General features: G+C 41.9%; 1 protein-coding gene and 1 long non-coding RNA gene across 8 annotated transcripts in view; one reads left to right on the forward strand and one right to left on the reverse strand.

The window, feature by feature from the left end:
• INPP4B (inositol polyphosphate-4-phosphatase type II B) overlaps nucleotides 1–23,588 on the forward strand; it is a 672,916-nt gene that overhangs the window by 25,164 nt on the left and 624,164 nt on the right. The gene's annotated exons all lie outside the window — the stretch shown is intronic.
• On the reverse strand, nucleotides 19,413–22,189 carry LOC132534760 (uncharacterized). Its single transcript, XR_009546472.1, has 3 exons — nucleotides 20,604–22,189; nucleotides 20,057–20,174; nucleotides 19,413–19,669 (listed from the first exon to the last, which is right to left on the reverse strand). It is a non-coding gene; the product is annotated as an uncharacterized LOC132534760 (long non-coding RNA).

The raw sequence follows: 23,588 nt of genomic DNA on the forward strand, positions 1-23,588 counted from the left end.
CTGTAACTCAAAGCTTTGGCTTGCATCATCAAGTCTGAAGATCTGTCAGAGAACTGTGTGACTTTGTACATGGATGAATGAACTGTATGAAGTCTGAGGCTAGGCCAGTACTTAGTTTGTGAGTGGGACCTGCTTTGTTTTTGAATAAGGGGTAGCTGCAAAATGGCCGTAGGAGATGAGCTGCAAAGTAGGCTGGGCTGAAAGACGGAGAAAAGTAAATCCCAGATCATATGGACAGACTACTTAGAGGAACTTTCCTTCTGTCCCCAGTATTCTCAAATATTTTGAAAGGTCATCAGTATCTTGGTATTTTACTTATTTTACAAAATTGTGTATATATTTGCTCACCCATCTATGTTAGATGAATTTCTGTATGTGAATCTTTAAATTCCAGTGTACATGTTTTATGAAGTTGTGAGGAGATTATAACATGTACATTCACCATCTGTAGTCAGTGTGCGTATGTGTTGTCTCCAGAGTTTGATCACTCTGGGCTTAATCTTTAGGTTCAGAGAGAGAGAGAGAGAGACCGACACCATAGCTCTGAAGCTTCCCTAATGTGGTAGGAGGCAGGCTGGAATCCATCTGCATACAAGATAGCTGAGATATTTTGTCAGCCTGTGTGTGTGTGTATGTGGTCAAACCAACAAAGTGCCAATTATTTCAAGATCATAGTTTTTACTGTGTAATGAAATAAATCTCAGATTTACCATACAAAAATTACGCATTGAATCATAGCTTAAGCATTCAATTACCAGACCCTTGCTGGTTAATACATTTTTTTTACTTGTTTCCTTTTGAATTTTTTAAGTCTTTTTTAATCTTAATTTTTAAAATTTATTTACTTATTATTGGATAGAGACAGAGAGAAATTGAGGGGAGGGAGAGATAGAGAGGAAGAGAAAGAGAGACACCTGCAGCCCTGCTTCACCACTTGTGAAGCTTTCCCCCTGCAGGTGGGGACCGGGGACTTGAACCTGGTTCCTTGCACACTGTAGTGTGAGTGCTTAACCAGGTGTGCCACCGCCTGGCACCCCCTTTTTTTAAATCTCACAAATTCTTCCAAACTCTCTTTGATACAGAGTTAGTTTATTTGAAATGCTGAATTATTTTTCTTTTTGTTTACAGTGTTTAATCTGAAGGAAGTAAATCATCTTAAAATTGTATGATAAACACATAGGAAACAAAGTGTAAGGGCATTTTTTCCTCACCTATTTGCCCAGATAAATTTCTGATATTATATTTGTGGTTCTTACCAAGAAGTTAGAGAATTTTACAACCAAACTAGTTTTCCTGAGTGTAGCTTTGTTTTGTAGAAAACAAAAATCATCTTCAATTAAATCTTTTTTTCCTGCCTTGTCTGTACAAAATCACTGTATCTTGTCAAAATTGCTCTGCTACATCTTAATTCAGATGAGATAAGAAGTGTTTAGTGAAGTGAACAAAGTAATTTGCTAAAAAGTCATCTTTAGAGCAAAAGATAAACATGGAGTTCTTACGTCCATTGTTAGCTATATTCGGAATGGTTGGCTTCCTTTAAATTACATAATTCACTCTTACAGCTGCAACTTAGCACATTTTTTTCTCACTGCTTCATCTCCATATATTGATGCTTTTTTTTTTCAAAGAAGGGGAAATAATTAAAAGCTGAAGAAAACACAGAATTTACTTACAGCTTAATCAAGTTATTTTTATTTCAGCAAGGTTGGTATTTAAGGAGAGGGAACATTTGCTAAAATCTGAATAAAAGTTTTTCTAGAGACTATTGTAGAAAATGCATAGGGAAGATGGATCTTGACAAAATGATGAAGAAATTTCTTTCTAAATGTATGTTTATTAGTGATTTACAAAATTGCTAGGTAATAGAGGTCTACTCCCAAACACCTCTCACTGCCAGAGTTCTGTGGCCCTACCCCCACTACTGGAAATTACAGTCGTCCTCCCAGGGTCACTGATATGGCCTGATTCTTTTTTTTTCTATGGTTACTTTTTTGTTTATTTTTTAAAGGCTCATTTACTTTAGTTATCTGTATGCTAACAAAAATCATTTCTTTTTAATTTTTTAAATATTTATTTATTTTCCCTTTTGTTGCCCTTGTTGTTTTATTGTTGTACTTATTATTGTTGTTGTTGATGTCCTTGTAGTTGGATAGGACAGAGAGAAATGGAGAGAGGAGGGGAAGACAGAGACGGGGAGAGAAAGACAGACACTTGCAGACCTGCTTCACTGCCTGTGAAGCAACTCCCCTGCAGGTGGGGAGCCTGGGGCTAGAACCGGGATCCTTAAGCCGGTCCTTGTGCTTTGTGCTACGTGCGCTTAACCCTCTGCGCTACTGCTTGACTCCCTCTTTTTAATTTTTATTTATAAAATGGAAATGTCAGTAAGACTATAGGATAAGAGGTGTACATTTTCACACAATTCCCACCATCAGAACTCTGTATCCCATCTTCTCCCTTGATAGCCCTTCTCCCTATTCTTTTTTTAAATATTTTTATTTATTTAGTATTGGATAGAAACAGAAATTGAGAGGGGAGGAGATAGATAGATAGATAGATAGATAGATAGATAGATAGATAGATAGAGAGAACCTACAGCCCTGCTTCACCACTCTGAAGCATCCCCCTGCAGGTAGGGATTAGGAGCTTGAACCTGGGTCCTTGTGCACTGTAATGTGATCACTCAACCAGGTGTGCCACCTCCTGGTCCCCTAGCTTCCCTATTCTTTATCCTCTGGGAATATGGAACCAGGATCATTGTGAGGTGCAGAAAGTGGAAGGTCTGGCTTCTGTAATTGCTTCCCCTTTGAACATTGGCGTTGACAGGTCAATCCATACTCCCAGCCTGTCTTTTCCCCTAGTGGGACAGAGATCTGGGGAGGTGGGGCTCCAGGACGCATGGTGGGGTCCTCTGCCCAAGGAAGTAGAGTTGGCATCATGGTATCATCTGGAACCTGGTGGCTGAAAAAGAGTTATGATATAATGCAGAACAAATTGTTGACTAATCATGAACCTAAAGGTAGTAATATTGAAGATGAAGATTTGAGGTCTCCATTTTGGAAAAAGCTAGGAGGTCTAATATATATATATATATGGGCCCATGACTTTACTAGTATTTGCCTTCACCTGACATCTAACATGCAGGTGGACCCAAGTTCTTGTCTGGGGAGATGGTGTCATAGTTGGAAAAAGGACTAAAAAGCTCGATCAGGGAAGAGAGTAGCTCCCAAATATGGGGAAAGTATATAAGTAACTGAATCTTAACTATCTATCTACAGATATAAGTAAATGTCTACAAACTGTTGAGAAATAAGCTGATCTGTCCTTTTTGTTTAACATTTTTATCACTGCTTATCTCCAACTAGTATGTGGGGCCAATAGAATACAAGAGAGCTATAATACCCTATTTTATATGGATACCCAGTATATATTAGATCCTAGACAACAGGCATTACTGCATGTTAGAGAGGGGACAGTGGGGTGTGTGCATACAGTCTTCCGTTCTTTACTTGATCCTCTACAACCATCTTCTTGAAATGGTGTCTCACTTGGTGATTGTATCTAAGAGATCACCTCATTCCTGTCGGCAGGGCAGCCTTGGGGTAAACTACATTCAGGCCGTGAGGACACAGACATGTCTAACAGTTCCCAGACATTTCATTCGTTTGAATCGTATTGAGAGCACAGCAAGCTTACAAATAAAATAGTGTCCCTTTGTGTTCAGGCCTACAGAGGTAGATAGGACAGCAGTACAGCATCACGGAGGGCGCAGGGTCTGTTTTAACTGTGGAAGATGAAGAAGCCTCAGTGTCTGCACAGGAACCAGTGAGGGCAGTGCCTGTTGGCTTGGGAAGTGTACAGCCCTCATGAGGACCTGGGTGCATTCCGGACAGGCTGCGGGAGGCATAGTACCAATGTATGTAGCACAGGCGGCAGGCGTTTCTAGTGGCATCAGCAGCTCCTGAATCAGATTACAGACTCATCCAGGTGCAAAACCAGGTTAGGAGTTGTGTTCTAGAAACGGAAAGAGCCCAGTGGGGCATGTCTGAGGAGGAAAGACCATTTGCTGGACCTCTGGAATGACAAAGTCAGAATAAGACTATTGAAAATCAGAAGAGAAGCTGAGCCAATCCTATCCTGCTGCCAATGTCCCCTTCAGTGTCCTCTGACTGTCACCCTTCCCTTTCCTGACCCTCTGGAAGGAGGGCTGGGTAACCAGAAGAGGCCTGCGGGCCCACTGTTGTCCTCTAGGGATAAAGGGTGGACTGAGGGGGGATCAAATCCACTTCCCTGTCACATTCTTTGCCTTTTGAGAGAGTTGGTTAGTTTTTTTTTTTTTTTTGAGACATTCAATCAATTTTTCCCATCGTATTAATTAAATAGTGATATCTGACTACAAATTGATAGGAGTGTACATAAACACCATTCCACCAAAAGACTGTGTCCCATCCCATCCCCCCCTTGCCCTATGAAGCTGAACACCACCCTCACCTTCAACCCAGGGTTTTTACTTTGTGCCCTACTCCAAACTCAGTCAAATCCTACTTTGAGTTTCCCTTTCTGTTATTCTTTCTCAACTTCTGTTTTTTATATTTTTATTTTTATTGTTGTTGTGTTTTTATTTTATTATTGTTGATGTCATCATTGTTGGATAGGACAGAGAGAAATAGAGAGAGGAGGGGGAAAACAGAGAGGGGGAGAGAAAGACACCTGCAGTCCTGCTTCACCGCCTGTGAAGTGACTCCCCTGCAGGTGGGGAGTGGGGGCTCGAACCAGGATCCTTATGCCGGTCCTCGTGCTTTTTGCCACGTGCACTTAACCTGCTGCACTACCACCGACTCCCTCAACTTCTGTTTATGAGTGGGATCATCCCATACTTATCTTTATCTCTGACTAAGCTCACTTACCATAAGTCCTCTAGCTCCATTCAAGATGGGTCAGAGAAGGTGGGTTCATTGTTAGCTGGTTAGTTTTTAAGAATCAGAGCATTACCTCACAGAATGCTTTTTTTTTCAGAGAAATTTTCCCTTGAATTGAAAACCTGTCAACTCCATCCTGAAGGTTTTATTAGTGCTTAAATTGAGGCTAATCTGAGACTCAAATTAGTGAACAGAACCTCACTTTATTTTTCAATTTCCTCTGTGAATAAAACATCTCGATGAATTTCGTAGTGGCATGGCGACTATAATCACAGGTAAAATTAGTGATAGGCAGCGCTGAAATGCACCATAATTATCTGTGCACTGTAGTCCTCTCTCTTTGTCTGTTTTCAGATGGCATTTTTTATTTCTGTTTTACTGTCTCATTTACTGATTTTTCTCCTACAATATTAAATTCAGAATGGAGGCAAGACACTGTTTACTTTATTTCCAACTCAGATTCACTCAGCATGTGTTGTTTAAATTGATAGTGAGACCTCTCTCTCTCTTTCTCTCTCTCTACCTCTCTATCTATCTATATATTTCTCTTAGATAGCATACTATGTGCTCATTAAAATTATCTGTCAAAAGGAAAGTTCATTAAAGAAAAGAATATAAGAGTTGTCAGACTAGGATGGAATAGAAAGCTATGTGTATGTTGCAGGCCCCATTCTGTTCTGCATGTTCACATATACATGTACATGTTCACATGTACACATATACAAAAAGCATGAACCTCTAGTTGTGGCTCTCACAAGATGCTAGAATTTTTATACTGCAGTTATACTATCTTATATGTTCCAGAATATCTGAGAGGCATCTCTATAAATGTCACAACCAGGTGGATTTAAAAATATGTCCTATATAAGTTGAGCAGGAAAAGGAGCATCTCTAAAGGAATTATATTCTGCCGCTTGCCTTGAGTAAGTTCACAGTCTAGAGAAGTCAAACTAAGTCTCCAGAAGTCATCACAGGGGTTTTTAAAGCTAAACCGTTTCTCAGAGCAAAGAAGAAGTTGTTAATGGATCATATAAAGTTACAAAATGAGTGTGGCATGTAGTTAAGAAAAACTTCCTAAGGAAGACACACTAAACCCAATATTTGAAGGAGGTTAAGCGCAGGTGGCACAAAACTCAAGGACCAGCGTAAGGATCCCAGTTCGAGCCCCCAGCTCCCCACCTGCAGGGGAGTAGCTTCACAAGTGGTGAAGCAGGTCTTCAGGTGTCTATCTTTCTCTCCTCCTCTCTGTCTTCCCCTCCTCTCTCCATTTCTCTCTGTCCTATATAACAATGACAACAACAATAGTAAGTACAACAATAAAACAAGGGCAACCAAAGGGAATAAATAAATATAAAAAAAGATTATAAGAAATATTTTTTAAAAAAGAGTTGTACTAGGTAGAACAGAGAAGCAATCATAGAAGCCAACAGAATAAACCATCACTTGGTGTTTAAAACAGGAGAAAGACCCAAGCTCAGATTATAGACTCCAAAAGACTTGTTTGTAGCAGTTACTAGTATATCTCACTAATGAGAGAATGAAAAGCACCTTGCTTTCCCAGAAGAGAAAATGAAAACATGACTCTTCACAAGTAAGGCTGTCGATTTACTTACTGACTGCCTGGCCTTTGGGATAGAGGCTTGTACAGAAAGCTCAGTAATTCCACGGACCTTGTAGGACCCTAGCTTCCACTTACCCCGCAGGCTGTATCAGTCCTGCGACAAATGATGCATAGTATATTGAAATAGATGAAGTACACCACTTCTGGAAACTCCTGTTTTCTCTACAAAAGTTAAGATTAAATATATATATAATCTTGTGTCTATGCAAGCCACTCCACACCTGTGCCAGGCACAGTGTGTGCCATCCCAGAGCCTGGGGACTCAAATCCCACTGTATCCCAACATGACGTCATGACCCAGAGACACAATGACCTTTGGTGGATTACTTAAAATACTAGAGGAACTTTCAATAAAGAGAGAGGATCCCCTGTTTGTCCAGGACTTGCCCTGAAAAGTGCTGGTTGTAAATACTTTGTTCTCTTGGAGGATTGTAGATTAGATGATGTGTACTGACTGTGGAATTTATATAGGGAGCATCTAACTTCTTTCTTTTTAAATTTTTATTATCTTTATTTATTTATCAGACAGAGGCAGACAGAAATTGAGAAGGAAGGGGGTGGTAGAGAGGGAGAGAGAGAGAGAGTGATAGAGAGAGAGAGAGAGAGAGAGGGAGGGAGGGAGAGAGACCGACCTGAAATCCTGCTTTACCACTTGCAAAGCTTTCTCCCTCCAGGTAGGGCCTGGGGGCTTGAACCCAGGTCCTTGTGCACTGTAATGTGTGTGTTTAACCAGGTGCGCCACCACGTGGCACCCTAACTAATTTCTAAGAACATAATTGTCGGGGAAAGTTGCATAGATCACGTGATCGGTTTTTGGCATTCACAATTTGAAACTCCGGGAATGTGTGGAAATTGGCAGGTTGCACAAGAATTGTCTCATTCATTTCATACACAGCTTCTCTGGCTTGCTAGAGCCTTCTTTAACCTGCATGGCAGGTCCATTCATATTTTATGAATTGCCATAAATCAGACGTTGTTTTATACGATTCAGGGACAGAGAAAAAATACCATAGAAGTCAGACCTTAGTGATTCTCTGCTGTGCTCAGCTTCTAGTCTCCTGCTGGCTTGTGTTCTAGAAATGATCATAAAAGTTCTGCCTCTTTTAGAGCTCCGATGGGAGGTTGGAGGGCTTTAGTACATCTTTAGTATTTTTATTCTCGACATGGTATGCTAGGCCAACTAAAGGGAATAGCAAGCACAGAGGTATATTTTTATATTTAATCTATTGATAAAAGCATTACTTCTTCATCTGAGCTACAAGATGGTCTTCAGTTAACAAGATAAGCAGTTGCTAAGAATCACTTGCTTGGTCTGTGCTGCCTTGTTACAAGTCGACGGCCTTTTCCTGATCCCTGACTTTTGGATGCTTCCCTTATGAGACGTTGCCTCCTGCTGAACCGGCACTTTAGGATACCTTCTAAGAATGAGGTGTTGTGCTAAGTACTGGGAGATCATAGTGATAAGTACTATGAGTCTGCTATGTGTTCAGAGATTGAAAAATAGATTGCCATGTGCTCTTCACCATAACTCCACTGGTTTATAATAGTAAAAGTAACTAGCGCTTGTCAGCTGTTCGATGGTTCAACATAAATTGCCGGAAATAGCATGCAAAGACCAGTTACTTTCATCTAGTGATGCCAGTGTGAGAGGATTACTCTGTTATCACCCCTGGATTGGAAGAAAGGAGATTTAGACATTGGCAGACATCATCAGGAGCCCAAGGTTGAACCTAGGAGTAAGGGCAGAGCAATCTCTCTCATCCAAGATGGAGGGAAATGAAAGATTCCCCAAAGTCAACTATCCAAAAGTCTTATGGGTGATAGGTCACAAGAGTCGGGACTGAAGCTGAGTTTTGTCTTATTCTGAAGCGACTGCTTTTTGCCAGAAGCCGTAATTCTCCTTATTGATTCCTGTTACTCCAGGTTTCTAGGTGGCAGGCAACACACACAAAGGAATAATTGTAATGGCAAACAGATTATAACAAGGTCACAATAAAGACCTAAGCCCAGAGTCTTGGAATTTCTGTGAAAGTAATGATTAAATACAACTGTGAATCAGAAGCAAGTCTCCCCAAGAAAGTGACATTTGGACCAGGTCCAGAAAAAATGGACAGGTCTTATGCTGGGTTAGCAGGAACAGGAGAGAGTACTGGTAGAGGAATGAGTAAAGAGCATGATACATAGAATCCTAATACTCTTGTTCCAACATATTCCTATTACTTTTCATCTCTCTCTAAAAATAAATGAAGACTCTAGTATTTCATAACTGTTGCACATCTGAGAAGGACTTGCTTTAAGATTCTAACTAAAGGTATGTGACTCAGGTTTGACTCTCTCCCTCTCTCTCTCTCTCTCTCTCTCTCTCTCTCTCTCTCTGTCTCCTTTAAATAATTTTAAATGAAAGCATGTGGCAGAACATCGCTTGATTGTTCACAAAGTATATTTAGATGTAAAGAACTGAGTCTTACTGGTCTGGCACCTTTCTAGATAAAATTCAGTTGTGATGGAATCAGATAACCAGCCCAGCTTTTGAGCAACTCATTTTTAGAACAACCATTTATCAACAGCACTGCAATAAAAATGATAGAAAACTAATGGAAGTGAATTTGCCTTGTAGATTCTGAGCAGCCTGCTAAGGGATGGGTGGGTACAGCCAGCAGTTCGGATTTGGATCCCGTCTGCTTCTCCCTACCCTGGGAAGCATCAAGCATTGCTTCTGAACCTCAGTCTTCTCAACTGTAAAATATGAAAAGTGGAGGCGGGGAAGTGGCACACCTGGTTGAGTGACACATTACTAAGCTCAAGGACACGGGTTCAAGTCCCTGCTCCCTACCTGCTGAAGAGAAATTTCATGAACAGTGCTGCAAGCACTGCATTCATCTCTTTCTTTTTCCTTCCTTCCTTCCTCCCTTCCTTCCTTCCTTCCTTCCTTCCTTCCTTCCTTCCTTCCTTCCTTCCTTCCTTCCTTTATTTCTTCCTCTCTGTCTGTCTCCTCCCCATCTGAATTTCTCTCTGTTCTATCAAAGGGGGAAAACAGAGGGGGGGATGGTTGCCTGGAGTGTTGAATTCATGAGCAGGCAGGGAGCCCCAGTGATAACCCTGGAAGCAAAAAAAAGTAAAAAAGGTAACAACATTCATCTTTATAAGGGTTATGTGAGGACCCAGTGAGCAATGGAAGTAAATTCTTTGAATTGACACCTGAAATTTGTACGGACTGGCTAATCCTTGTTGTCATATTTTGATAATTGGGGTAATCACTTTATCACATCCAGGGAGTACTTCCTCCAGCAGAGGATCCTGGCACTGCACTCCGGAGTCTAATCACTGCTATTATTTACTGAACTGAGTGCCAAGTACCAGGCCATCGCCTGTTCATGTTTTGTCCCTTGCCCTACCGCAGTCCACGAGGTTCTTCCTCCCCCTTGCTTCACAGAGGAGTTCTGTGGAAGAATTCATACTTAACTTCGAAGACCTTATTCTTTGCAGTTGATTGCTAAAATTACCAGATTGAGCAAGGAAAGACAATAAAAGGGTTATATGCGGCCTACCCAGTGTTTCCTGTGCTGCTGAACTCCCCAGAGGTTTAACTGAAATAGAGACAACATGAAGCAATTAGAGCTCCTGAACCGGCCTGTCCTGTGGGCAGTGGTTTCTGGGGTCTCAAGACTTAGTGTGGGCTGTTCTTGAAACCCAGCCTGCTCTTGCTGACACTGGTCTGAAACGAACCTTGAGGCTGAGACCCTGATCTCAGTTAGTCATTGAGAAGGCAGACTTCTTGCTGTGGTTTCTTTCCCTTTCTCCTTCTGCCTGGCTCGCTCTTTCTGAAAGCATCAGCCCAGAGTGGTGAGGCCCCAGGTACAACGAAACAAACAAACAAAAATAAATAAATAAAACTTCACCAAGAATGGTGTGGAGTGTATAAATATTAGCCCATGGGGTTATGCTCATTATTGTCTTGTCTGAGTCTTTACCCTCTCTGTCCAGCTTCTTATCAGCTCTTTGTGGACAGCAACTCCTGTTTCACAGGATGTTTGAGCTAATCTGTATGAGAGGAACCTGTTACTGTCATATTATTAGGGACCTTGTGTCATTTCCACATCTTTATTTGAGTCTCCTTTGGTTTGTAGTGAGAGTAACTATAGTTACTACGCCCATCTCCCCACAAAGAAACTGAGACCCCTTGACAAGTGCAAAGTCCCGTGGTAAGGACTGGAATCTACACCCTCAAATTTGTTGACCATTTGCTTTATCCAGTAAGTAAGAACTTCCAAGGAGACTTTCAGCAGGAAGTTCCTCATTCATATCCTAGTCTGTCTCTCATGGGTCCTGGAAGAAATGAGAAGATTTTAAAAAAAATTTAATTTAGATTGTACTATTGGCTGATCTCTCTCTCTCTCTCTCTCTCTCCACAAAGAAGAAGAGAGAGAGAGAAAGAGTGAAAGAGAACACAGTGAGTGTGTTGGGGGCCAGACTTGAACCTGAGTCACATGCATGGCAAAGCAGCACACTATCCAAGTGAGCTATCTCACCACTCTAGTGACTTCTCTTTTGTTCTGAGGCTCGCTGTACAGTTACAGCCTTGGAGCATTCTACATTCAGCTAGAAGGTACACTGCTGGACTTAAGATTTGAACCAGTCACTTTAGTTATACCATTTTTTTTTCTTGAGAAGCATGTTATTTTATTTAATTTTTTTCTCCAGACTCTGCTAAACTCTAAAGTGGTCTGGTTGCTGCGGCTTCTCTGGTGTTTGGCTTGCGGCTTTTCCTTTGAGCATTTGGATGCTCAAGGTGTAGCTCACACCAGTTTCCTCACCTCCAAGCTCCCTTGTCTTCTGTCTCAGGTTATGTCTCTTTGCTCCTCACTAGTCATTTCTAGCTTGAACTTATCTGTGCTAATGTTATTTCCTGTGAGTCAGTCATCTTGTGACTGAGAGGTTGACACACTTGAAGCCCCATATTCAGCATGCATTTTGAGATTTTCTTTTGTCTGCAGAAAAGTCACACATGAGATTAAATCATAAGAGAAATGGGTGTTATCTTCTGTAAATTATTTAAATGTATCCTTCCCAATCGCCTGATGGTATGCAAAGAGACTTTCAGTGTCTGAGGTGCCAAAATCGTAGGTTGAATCTCCCACACAACCACAAAGCAGAGCTAAAAGGTGTTCTAGTAATAGATAGATAGATAGATAGATACATACATACATACATACATACATAGATACATACATAGATACATAGATAGATGGGAAGAAAGAAAATGTTAAGGAATGATCTATATGGAGACAATAAAATGAAAGGCTAATAAGTATTCCTTCAAAGTGATATTATTCCCAATCTTTCACTACCAATGTTTACTGATCTATCTTTATGCTTTTGACTTATTATTTTAATCTACTCATGAAATATTTATCCTTATATGGACTCCAATTACATTATTAAAAATATTTTTAAAATATTTAAAATTTTAAAATATTTAAAAAATATTTTTAAAATATTTAAAAAATAAAAACCTGGAACCCCACCTCTTCCAAGCCCTGTCACACTAAGGAAAGACAGAAATAGGCTGGGGGTATGGATCCACCTACCAATGCCCATGTTCAGCAGAAAAGCAATTACAGAAGTCAGACCTTCTTCAACCCATAATGATCCTGGATCCATGCTCCCAGATAAAGAATAAGAAAACTTCTAGTGGAGGAGAGGGGACTCAAAACTCTGGTGGTAGGAATTGTATGGAATTATACCCTTCTTATCCTGCTGTCTTATTGATAATTGTTAAATCAATAAAAAATAACAGAGACCACTAGACTGCTCGCACAGCATTTAGCTACTAAGTTCTGTGCATTTGTAGTGACAATATCCCTGACAATAAAAAAATAACCTTGATTTATGCACCATCCTCTAGAATGATATAAATATTGAGACCCAATATATCCAGTGGTCCTCTTCTCAGAAAATAGACTCATTGCAGATTTAGTGAAAGCCAGACCATGAGTCAAAGAGTGTTATATGCATGGCATTCTTCTGAATGGGACAAGTCACCCTTTGGATTCTTTGATGCTTCCTGCCGAGAATGGACTAGTCAGGGCCTGTGAGGGCATGTGCCAGGCCCCTCTGTCCATTGTCCTTCCCCTTCCTCATGTTCGTCCTCAGCATTACCTACTGGCCACCCACCTTTGGTGACCCAGCCCCCTCTGCTCCCGAGTAACTGTCTCTACCACCCCCATCGGCCTCACCTTTGGTTTAAAGGTACATCAGGGGACAGACAGCCTCTTCCCATGACCCATGAGCACTGATGGATTTGATCCTTTATATCTTTGTCCTCAGTGAGAATCCTCTTGGCTACCATGTGCAGTGGGTAATTCTAGAAAAAATACTGCCATACTTGCCTCTTGGGGCGTGAGACATCCACCTATGTTTCTTTTTCCTCTTTCATTTATGATCTGATTTTTTTCAGTAAAGTCTTTTTTTTTTTTTGCCTCCAGGGTTATTGCTGGGTTTTGGTGCCTGCACCATGAATCCACTGCTCCTGGAGGCCATCCCTCCCCCCTTTTTGTTGCCCTTGTTGTTGTAGCCTTGCTGTGGTTACTATTGCTATTGTTAATGTTGTTCATTGTTGGATAGGACAGAAATGGAGAGAGGAGGGGAAGACAGATGGGGAGAGAAAGACAGACACCTGCAGACCTGCTTCACTGCCTGTGAAGTGACTCCCCTGCAGATGGGGAGCCAGGGGCTCGAACTGGGATCCTTATGCTGGTCCTTGCACTTTGTGCCACATGCGCCCAACCTGCTGCGCTACTGCTGGACACCTCCCCCCCTTTTTTAAGTATCATGTAAGTTTCAGGAGTATATCCTTTGAAATCCACAGAAGTATAGACTACATTAAGTTCACCACTAGAAGCCCCATGCTCTCCTTGTAAGGTTTTGGTTTCCATGAAGTGGCCCACATTCCTTTTGTATTCAGAGGAACTTTCTTTCATCCCTTGTATGGCATTTTCATCCTTTCTTAAGCAGCCCATGTGTTCCTGCTGAAAAGAGAAGTAGACGCTGTAGCTGTAAGCACTTGTTTCTGAAGGGGGACATGGATTTACACAGAGAGCTGAGTGTATATGCAGTGTAGGTGAGGGGCCTGGGCCAGTGTGGGGTTTGTAACTTACAGCACGGGTTCCCCAAACCAGAAGAGTCTGGGCACAGACTGGCTTGGCACTCAACTGGAGAAAAAGACAAAACAGACTCCACCAGGAACTGATGTGACAGCAGAGAGGCCCAGAGAGCAAGGGCAAGGTAGAGGGGAGTCTCCTGGTACTGACAAGGAGGCTTGGAACCAGCTGTGCACTTTTCATATGCAGATACGCTATCTGCTCCACACTTCAGTCACAGGGCCCTTCCCCAGAGCACCACAGTTCCTCATTCTTGGAAGCATTTTATTCTGCTGTGTATAATGTTCCCTAGCAAAGAAATGAACTTCAGTATCTCAGTATTTGGAGTCATCTTGTTTTTCCTTTCAAAGCCCAACATGTTAGATGAGTGAGAGAGTGAAAGAGAGAGAGAAGGAAATAAAGAGAGACAAAGAAAGCAACATATCAGAATATGAGATATGGTGACACTACTGTTCTGTTCAAGAAGGAGGGGGGAGCCACTCTGCTGTATTCCAAGACATATTTCCTAACAATCTACATCCAGCCATTTTCACGAAGGAAATCAGTTTAATTATAAGTACACTGGCTGTGATGAGATCGAGGGCCACTTGTGCTCAAATCTCAGTGCAGCAAGAATTCTAAAGCACTATTTCTGTAACAAAATTACTTAACTGCCCTCTTACAGATTATTACCTATCTTCTTCAATAACTCCATGTCATCTGCATTTCCCCTGTGGCACTCCTCTCATCTTCCCCTCACATCTTTTGGAGTTTCTGTTGTCAGTGTCAAAAGTCTTAAAATCCTTGTTGCAAAACTGAATCCTTCAGGGAACCAGAAAGAGCAGCACAGTGTTACTGAACACAGGCACTCAGCTTGTGAAATACTCACCTATAGGAAAAGAATGAATAAAGAAGCAAGAGTCTTGGTCCCAGAGCTAGATGTTGTAAACTAGAAATTCCACTGATTGCTTACAAAAAAAATAATAATAAAATAAAAAATAGATAAATAGGTAGGACATTAATCAGACCGCAGGTCATCAATAGACATTGCTTTCCTAAATAGAAGGAAGCAAAAGCAAAGTTGAAATGCTTCCTGGCCCATAGTTTGTGTATAATAAGTTGCTCTTTTATTAAGATATATATTTTAAATTTTTTTTAATATTTATTTTATTTATTTATTCCTTTTTGTTGCCCTTGTTGTTTTATTGTTGTAGTTATTATTGTTGTTGATGTCATCATTGGATAGGACAGAGAGAAATGGAGAGAGGAGGAGAAGACAGAGAGGAGGAGAGAAAGAGACACCTGCAGACCTGCTTCACCACCTGTGAAGCGACTCACCTGCAGGTGGGGAGCCGGGGTTCGAACCGGGATCCTTATGCCAGTCCTTGTGCTTTGCGCCATCTGCGCTTAACCCGCTGTGCTACAGCCTGAATCCCCATATTTTAAATTTTTATCTATTTATTTATTTACTTAAGTAGATAGAAACTGAGATGGGAAGGAGAGATAGATAGGGTGAAAGAGAAAGAGAAACACCTGTAGCCCTACTTTATCACTTATGAAGCTTTCCCACTGCAGGGGGGGGACTAGCGTCTTGAACCCAGGTCCTTAAGTACTGTGATGTGTGCACCACTGCCTGGCCCCTGTAGTGAAGTGTTCTTTCTCCTCCCTACTCCATCCGCTTTGCTGGCTTCATGGATTATTGCAATGGGACAAATATATCTACAGTGTCAGTATGTCTAAGGGATTCTTGAGTTAGAATGTCTTGTATGTATGTTATACGATTCCTCCGTATTGATGCCTTGGGTTGATTTATTATTATTTAAATTTTAAACATTGAACTGTCCTGCCTGATCTCCTTCTGGAAACTCTTAAAAGTGTAAGATTGGTTCTAGTTATTCCAGGTACCTGGGGCTACTTACCCTCCTCAAAAAGTAAGGCCCTGATTCTGAATCTGGACATGGACTCCTCCTTACACACACACGCACACACACACACACACACACACACACACACACACACACACACTGCCTTAGAAGACAAAACAAAATACAGAGAAGAGGAAAATATATGCTAGAAAACATTGTTTACGATGCCATTTAGGCAGGATTCACAAAGGCTTTAGGGGAAGCATGTGTTAATTCAAATCTCCCACATAACAGCGGAGGGGAAATAACACATTTTTGTGTCATCTCCCTAAGAACTTTAAAAATGATGACTGAATGGAAGGAAGCAGCTGTTATGCTGAGAGAGATGCACCACTGGTCCAAAGAGCCCAGATCTTTGAAACAAACAAGAGATGACATCCCTGACCTCATCTTCAAGACAGATGAGAGAAGCATGTGCTTGAGAGGAAATGTCATCTAGGAGATAAGAAAACACAAAGGAATACTACCAAAGGAGAAATACTACAGAAAATAGGTCTGAGAAGCTGAAAATCAGTGGAAGTGAATAGAGAGGCCGAGATGTGCTGAAACCAATTGGAGACCCTTAAAAGGCTCCACACACAGAACAGGGTGAGAAGAACAGGGTATGTTTCAATGGCTATAAATCAGCTCCGCATATTGTAAAGGCCACATTTCTCCTAAGAAATAACTGAGAAAATATTCACGTGGCCTGGGAAGTGATTCAGTCAATAAAGAGTTGGAATTTCAAGCATGTGGTACTGAGTTCAACCATGGCATTACATGTGCCAGAGTGATGCTCTGGTATTCGTTTCCCTTCCCTTCCCTTCCCTTCCCTTCCCTTCCCTTCCCTTCCCTTCCCTTCCCTTCCCTTCCCTTCCCTTCCCTTCCCTTCCCTTCCCTCCCCTCCCCTCCCCTCCCCTCCCCTCCCCCCCTCCCCTCCCCTCTCCTCTTCTCTCTCTCTCTCTCTCTCTCTCTCTCTCTCCTATAAGTAAATAAACCTAGGGCTGGGAAGTATTGCAATCTGTTGAACACATATGTTACCATGTGAAAGAACTTGGATTCAAGCCCCTGGTCCCCACCTGCAAGGAGAATATTTCTGAGTGGTAAAGCAGGGTTATAGGTGTCTCTCTTTCTCACTCTCACTCTCCCTTCCCTCCCTCTCAATTTTTCTCTGTCCTATCAATTAAAAATGGCCACTGAGAGTGGTGGATTTTTTAATGCAAGTACGGAGCCCTGATAAAAACCACTGTGGCAAAAAAAAAAAAAAAAAAAAGTTGAATAAAGAAAATACTGAAGAGTAAACAGCATGTTTCTAACTACTTATGAAATTGTTTACATGGGGATGTTAGTATGAGCAGGGATTCTGTGTTGCTGACACCCCGTGCAGTTGAAGAGCCAGAGAAGATGGTTACCCAGAAATGGGGCAGAATCATTTTCTGAACTTACTGAAAAGGCTTCAGCTATAGAAGCTGACATCTTCCACTTATTTCCTGGGAGGTAAAAGGAAAACTAAAAGACAATAAGTTAGAAGGAACTAAACATAGGCAAGCATATTATACTGGCAAAGTAATTAGAGTGAGGTGCCATTATGCCTTTTAAGTATTCCATATATCTTATAACATATGATGTACATTGATTTAATCTGGGTGTAATCACTGGTCTAGAATGGTAACTGTGACACCATATAATGGAGTCCAGTGATTTATGGGACTGGAAATGTAACCCAAATTGGCATAGCAGTTGACTAATGGCTTCAAATTTTCTGGAATACAAGGGAGCAAGGATAGATGTGTGGCATTTTTGAGAAATCTGATCAAACATTAAGTCTTCAAAAAAAAATGAAAGAGAAAAACTTCCTTCTGGGTAGCAAGAATCATGCCTACAGTCAAAGAGAAGCAACTGATCTTTTCCTGGTGGTAAGATAAGACTGGTGTTCTTCTGGGAGCTTGGAAGTCAGATGGCTATTTCCCTAGTTTACATAGCTCTGTTTACATGAGTTCACTTTGTCATCTTAACACCCACTGTCACCTGTATCCTGGATTTTTCTTTTTCTTTTTTTTTTTTCTTTTGCCCTTAAGCAGTATAGGCTTCTCTCATCCCTTTTCCCTAGAAAAGCAAGTTCTGTAGGAAGTTAAAGAACTCATGCTTCCATCAAGTTGTGTTGGATTCCAGTTACAGCATTTATTTTGCCAGAGGAAGCTTTAGCAGAATTGGCTGCCTTCCCTTGTAACCAGGGCGGCGGACAGAGCTGAGGAACCTTACATGGGTGTTAAAATAAGCTTCCCTGTGAACTATCACTTTTGAAAAGAGGACCACTCATTTCCCACCCAAACCATGCCTTAGAAAATAAGTCCACCATGTGCAGGAAGTCCATACATAGGCAGGTAGGAAATACAGAAAAGGGTCTCCTATATGGGGCTTCTCACTTGTAAGTGCTTGGTCAAAGGTACTCCTAAGTGCAGAAGTAATCCTGTGGCTTTCACAGAAGGTGGCATGTTAATGAACCTTGAGATTTTTGAAATGAAAGCGCCAGGAAAAGGATTTTCCCCCACAGATGTTTATGGATCTATACAAAAACTAGAGGGGTCAAGTGGTGGTGTACCACATAGAATATAGATGTTGTTATATATGAAAACCCAGGTTCAAGCCACTGGTCCTGACCTGCAAGGGGGAAGCTTCACAAGTGGTTAAACAGTGCTGCAGGTATCTTTATCTCTCCCTGCATATCTCTGACTCTGTAAGAAAAATGTAGGAAAAAATGTCCACTCTGGTGTCAAAATGTTAAACATATACAAAAACTAGACTAGCAACAAGTCATAGACATATATTTAATAAGAGGTATTTTTTGAGAAGAATTAATATTACTTTAAGAGACAATGACAGAAATCAGAACTTTCACCTTCTGCACCCTAAAAAGAAGTTTGGTTCATTCTCCCAGAGGGGGGAAATGATAAGGGAGATGACCAGAGGGCTTTGAATCCCAATTCCACCAGGACTTGAAACATTAGTCACCAGGTATCTTTGCTTTTATGTCACTGAAAGGGAATCAAATCTAGAAAACACCAGAGGAAGTCGGACATTGTTCACTTATCTGAGAGGAGAAGGAAGGTCACTCAGAGGTAGTCAGAGGCAGAAATGTAACTTAGAAAGGGAAGTTCATGTAGCACCTCAGAAGTGAGTTAAAAATAGGTGGTGGGGGGCACGAGAGAGCGCGAAAGATACATAGTCATCCCGTGTCTGTGACCTTGGGAGAACTATTGCAGTCTCTGTCAAATGGAGATGAAACACAGAACTTTGGTGGTGAGAACAATGTGGACTTATACCCCTATTTTCTTAGAACTTTGTAACTCAACATTAAATGACAAATAAAAATTTTTAAAAAGAAAAGAAGTTACTCCAAATCTGAACTAACCTGGCATATCTTCAGTGTTTACTTACAAAAAGGAAGTTGAAGGGGGTCTAGTGGTGGCGCACCTGGTTGAGTGCACATGTTACAATGTGCAGGGACCCAGGTTTGAGCCCCCAGTCACCACCTCCAGGGAGAAGGCTTTACGAGTGGTAAAGCAGTGTTGCAGTTATCTCTCGTCTCTCTCTCTCTCTCTCGCCCTTTTCTTTTGATTTCTGGCTGTCTCTATCCAATAAAGAAATGGAGATCAAAAAGATTGGAAAAAGAATATTGAAAGGTGTGGGAGTTAACATGATGGTTATGCAAACAGATTCTCCTGCTTGACGCTCCAAAATCCCATATGTTGTTAAATTTTTGGAGGCTCTTGCTGGCCGGTCTAGCTTCACGGCGGGTAACAGAGACGCGGAGACAACGGCTGGGCAGGGAAGCTGTATTTCTTTATTCACGAACAACGATTCATAAACTAAGACAAACTAATCACCAAACACAACTCTGCTGTCTCTTTGCGGCGGCACAAACACTCTTTCTTTTTTCTCTCCAACTCAGGAACCCTCTCCCTTACTCTCGAACTCAGGAACTCCGGAACTCTCAGACTCAGGAACCCTCTCTCGGGGTTCCTTGGGGCGGGGCCAAACGGGCCACGAAATTAACTGGACTGATCCAATTCTCTTGGCGGGGGAGGGCTAGAACAAACCAATGTAAAGCATATGACAATTCCCCCTTTTCTTTTTAACTAAATGACTATAGTATCAAGGGTCCATTTAGATATAAAGGGATAGGAGGAGATGTTGCTGAGGAGTTATTCTGATGCAGTCTCCGCCCCCAGGTTTTTCTATGCCCCGCAAAATCCTAGAGTGCCCCCCTTTCAACCAATCCTGACCCTACACGTCACCCCTGGTTGTCGCCCAATAAAAAGCCCCCTCACCCCTCCCCTCTCTCTCTCTGGGCTCTCGGCTCTCCCTCTCTGAGGTCTCGCTCCCTGCTCTCCCCCCGTGGTCGGCCATTGCCGGCTGGCTTCACGTGGTCTGAACCAAACCTCCCCCCCCATCCTATAATAAAGATCTGTGTACCCCATTTGCTCTGGACGTCCGCTCTCTTCTCCGCGGTGCAGCCCGACACCAGACTGCCGCAACAACACCCATATTGACTCTCCCACAGCACTACTGTAAGCCAGAGATGAGCAGTGCTCTGGTAAAGAGGGGGAAAAAAAAGAAAAGAATGTTGGCCAATTTTCACTACAGTGTCAACACATAATTGCATCCACATCAATGGTGGTAATTTTAAGGGCCTTCTGGGTGCATAATATTTTCCATACTTACATCATATATTCTTTGGAAAAATCTTGTGAATTTATCCTTTTCATTTCATTTCATTTTTCATTTTTTTATTTTTATATTATGTAATTACATGTCATCAGGGGTTTGAATCCACACCATTCCTACCACCAGAGTTCTGAATCTTCACTCTCCCCACTGCAATCCCCCACAGTCCCCCTAAAGTTGTTGACGTGGGCCAACCGTCTTCTCTACAACTCTCTGTTCACATTTATACATAGTTGCCCCTTTTTCTGATTCACTCCTCTCTTCCCCTCTAAGCCACTGATGACCTCATAGCTACCTCCATGTGGCCCTCTCCTTTTCCTTCTCTCTCTCCGGGTGCTGATGGAGCTGGAGTGCAGAGTCCTCTTATCTTCATCCTGTCCCTTCTTCCCTGCTGGGAGTCTGGATCAAAGTTGTTTATGGTGAGCAGAAGGTAGGAGTTCTGGCTTCTGTAGCTGTTTCTCTACTGAGCATGGGCGTTGACAGGTCGATCCATAGCCCCAGCCTGTTTCTGTCTTTCCCTAGTGGACCAGAGCTCTGGAGATGGGTGGACGCAGGACACATTGGTGAGGTCATCTGCCCAGAGAAGTCGGGGTAGAGTCATGGTATTATCTGTAGCTTGGTGTCTGGAAGGTGGCATGAGCTAAGCTGAGACAAGATGGTTAATGAACACGAACCAGAAAGTAGGATCAGATGAGATTAGGGATTTTAGGGTAGAAGAAAGCTAGGAGAACCATTTTAGGTGTGTTCCTGGGGGCACACAACTAGAGTAGTTTTGCTTGAGTTTGGTATCTGGGCTGAGGTTGGGTGAGAATATTGTCTGAGAGAATGGTGTAAGAGTGGAGAAAAGAGCTAGAAAGTTGGATTAGGGCAGGGAGTAGCTCCCATTCTTATAAAAAAAAAATCTAGGGGCCTAGCGGTGGCACACCTGGTTGAGCACACATATTACAGTGCACAAGGATCTGGGTTCAAGCCCCCGGTCCCCACCCACAGGGGGAAAGCTTTGCAAGTGGTGAAGCAGGGCTGCAGGTGTCTCTCTGTCTTTCTCTCCCTCTCCATCTCCCCCTTCCTTCTCGATTTCTGGCTTTCTATATCCAATAAATAAAGATTTAAAAAAATTCCATGGCTGAAATTAACTATTTACCTCCATCTACCTGCTCCAGGGCCCACACATAAATATACATTTATATTTAGCACCAGAGCCTGTGTGACCTCTAAGTCCCTATTGGTCTGAGCTTATAGCTCATGGTCACATCTGAAGAACATGGCAGGCTGCACTCATACAGGCCCAGTCTTTTTTGAGTAGCAGGGCAGGATACCCCCAGCCTCCCTTCAGAGATTGGGTCTATCCCTACTGTCATTGCCTTATGGTAGAGCCAAGGTCCTGGGAGGGCCCACAAGATGCTGTTCCTTATGGAAGTGACCAGTGGTAGTGGAGAGAGGGTCCCTTTAGAGGTCAAGGCACATCATATATATGTGGGAATCCAAGGACTCCTAACTAGGGCCCCAGATGATCAGGTGATGTGATATTGACCAAACAGGCCATTATTAAGTGGGCCAGTCTCTTGCCTTTATCCAACTTTTGTAGTCCTTTATTTATCAGATTATCTTAGGTTTTATCTCAGTTGTTTAGACGTTGAGTATCATTTGTTGAGCCCTCTCAGAGTTGGGTTTTGGGATCTGTCTTCTGCTAGGCTGTCCTGCTAATTTGGTCTAAATCCAATCAATTACAGAATTTATGATGCCTTCTTTAGGCACTTCAACCATTATTAAGCACTTTGACTTTGAGTTATATGATTACCCCTTGTTAATGGTTATGTGTACTCCTGTATCCAGTACCCTAAACCCTGGCCTAATCTGGTATATGTTACTTAGTTAAATTAAGTGCCATTTAACTTGGATGTAGGTCGTCCCATGTGTTAGGAAAGGTCTCACCAGATTTGTAGAGTTTCGAGGTTGACTTCTCAGGCTGGTATCTCTGGTTATGGTCCACAGTAGGATTTCAATAGTAGCATAATTCACATAATTCAGGGTGGCAGCAGCAGTAGCAATTTGGTTGAAGTGGCAGCACCAGTAGCAATTTGGTTGAAGTCGACAAAGTTGGCATGGCAGTAAGGAATCATAGAGAAAGAATTTCTAGAAGTTTGGGCATATCCTAGAGGTACCTGGACTAGGAGAAATGAGGGTCTTAGAGAGAATGCAAGGGGTTTCTTATTGTCTTAGAGAGAGTTAAAATACCAATAATTAATTATTACAACCAGGATAGTTGGGGGCTTTAGTATCTATATTAACATACTTTACTTCACTATGCTTTGAACCCTTTTAGTGATATCTGAACCTCTTTTTTTTTAATACTTACAAGGTCAAAAGGTCTTGACCTATCTGGCCTAAAGCTATAGTTGATTTAGATGTTTGCAGAGCTATATTTTCAGATACATTTTTAGAGATCCATGAACAATTAATGCCCTTATCAGAGTTTGATCAATTTGCAAATCTAAGATAAATATTAGCAAAAGCTAATATTTGTGCTTAGGGCTATGGTCTAGGCAGTTGGGGAACTTGAGATATTAAATCTATCCACTCCCGACCCCACATGTTATATTACTACTGATTGATAGGACTAGAGTTTCACCTCTTCCCTGCCACCAAAGTCTATGCCCTCCCCCCTACCCTAGATAACCACTATAGATGTCCAATTTAAATATGGTTTGTGTTATGTCTGGTTGTTTATTTTAAGTGTGTGTGTTCAGTTCTCTAAATTTCACATATGAGTGAGACCATCCTATAGCTTTCCTTTACGTCTCCTTTTCATTTCACTTTACAGTAAGAAATTAGAAGCTCAAAGAAAGAATAATTTATCTAGTCACATAACTATTTAAACTAGATCCTGACTTGGGATATAGTTCCATATCTAATAATAATAAGTAATAATGTAATAGACTGTAGATTGCCATCAGCTAATCGGAGAACAGAATCGTAGAGAGGTGGAAATTCTGTCCACATACCCTCTGCTCCTCTACCTGTGGCCATTACTTTGTTCTAGAGGCAAAAGGATAAACATTGTCAGGTGTCACTAACTCTCAATGGCAAGAGGAGAGATGAACCGAGGTGAGACAAGAAAAAGCACCTGAATTCACAGAAGAGAACTCTCAAGGGGAAGAGAGAATCCTGTGGCCTTGACCATGGTCTCACCCTGCTCCAAGTCTCAGACCACTGTTCTTGTGAAAGTCTGGGGCAGCCCTTCTTCCTACTGACACATCCCCCAGAGCCAGTGTAGGCCTGA

Source organism: Erinaceus europaeus, chromosome 19 (genome assembly GCF_950295315.1).
Source record: "Erinaceus europaeus chromosome 19, mEriEur2.1, whole genome shotgun sequence".
Taxonomy (NCBI): domain Eukaryota; kingdom Metazoa; phylum Chordata; class Mammalia; order Eulipotyphla; family Erinaceidae; genus Erinaceus; species Erinaceus europaeus.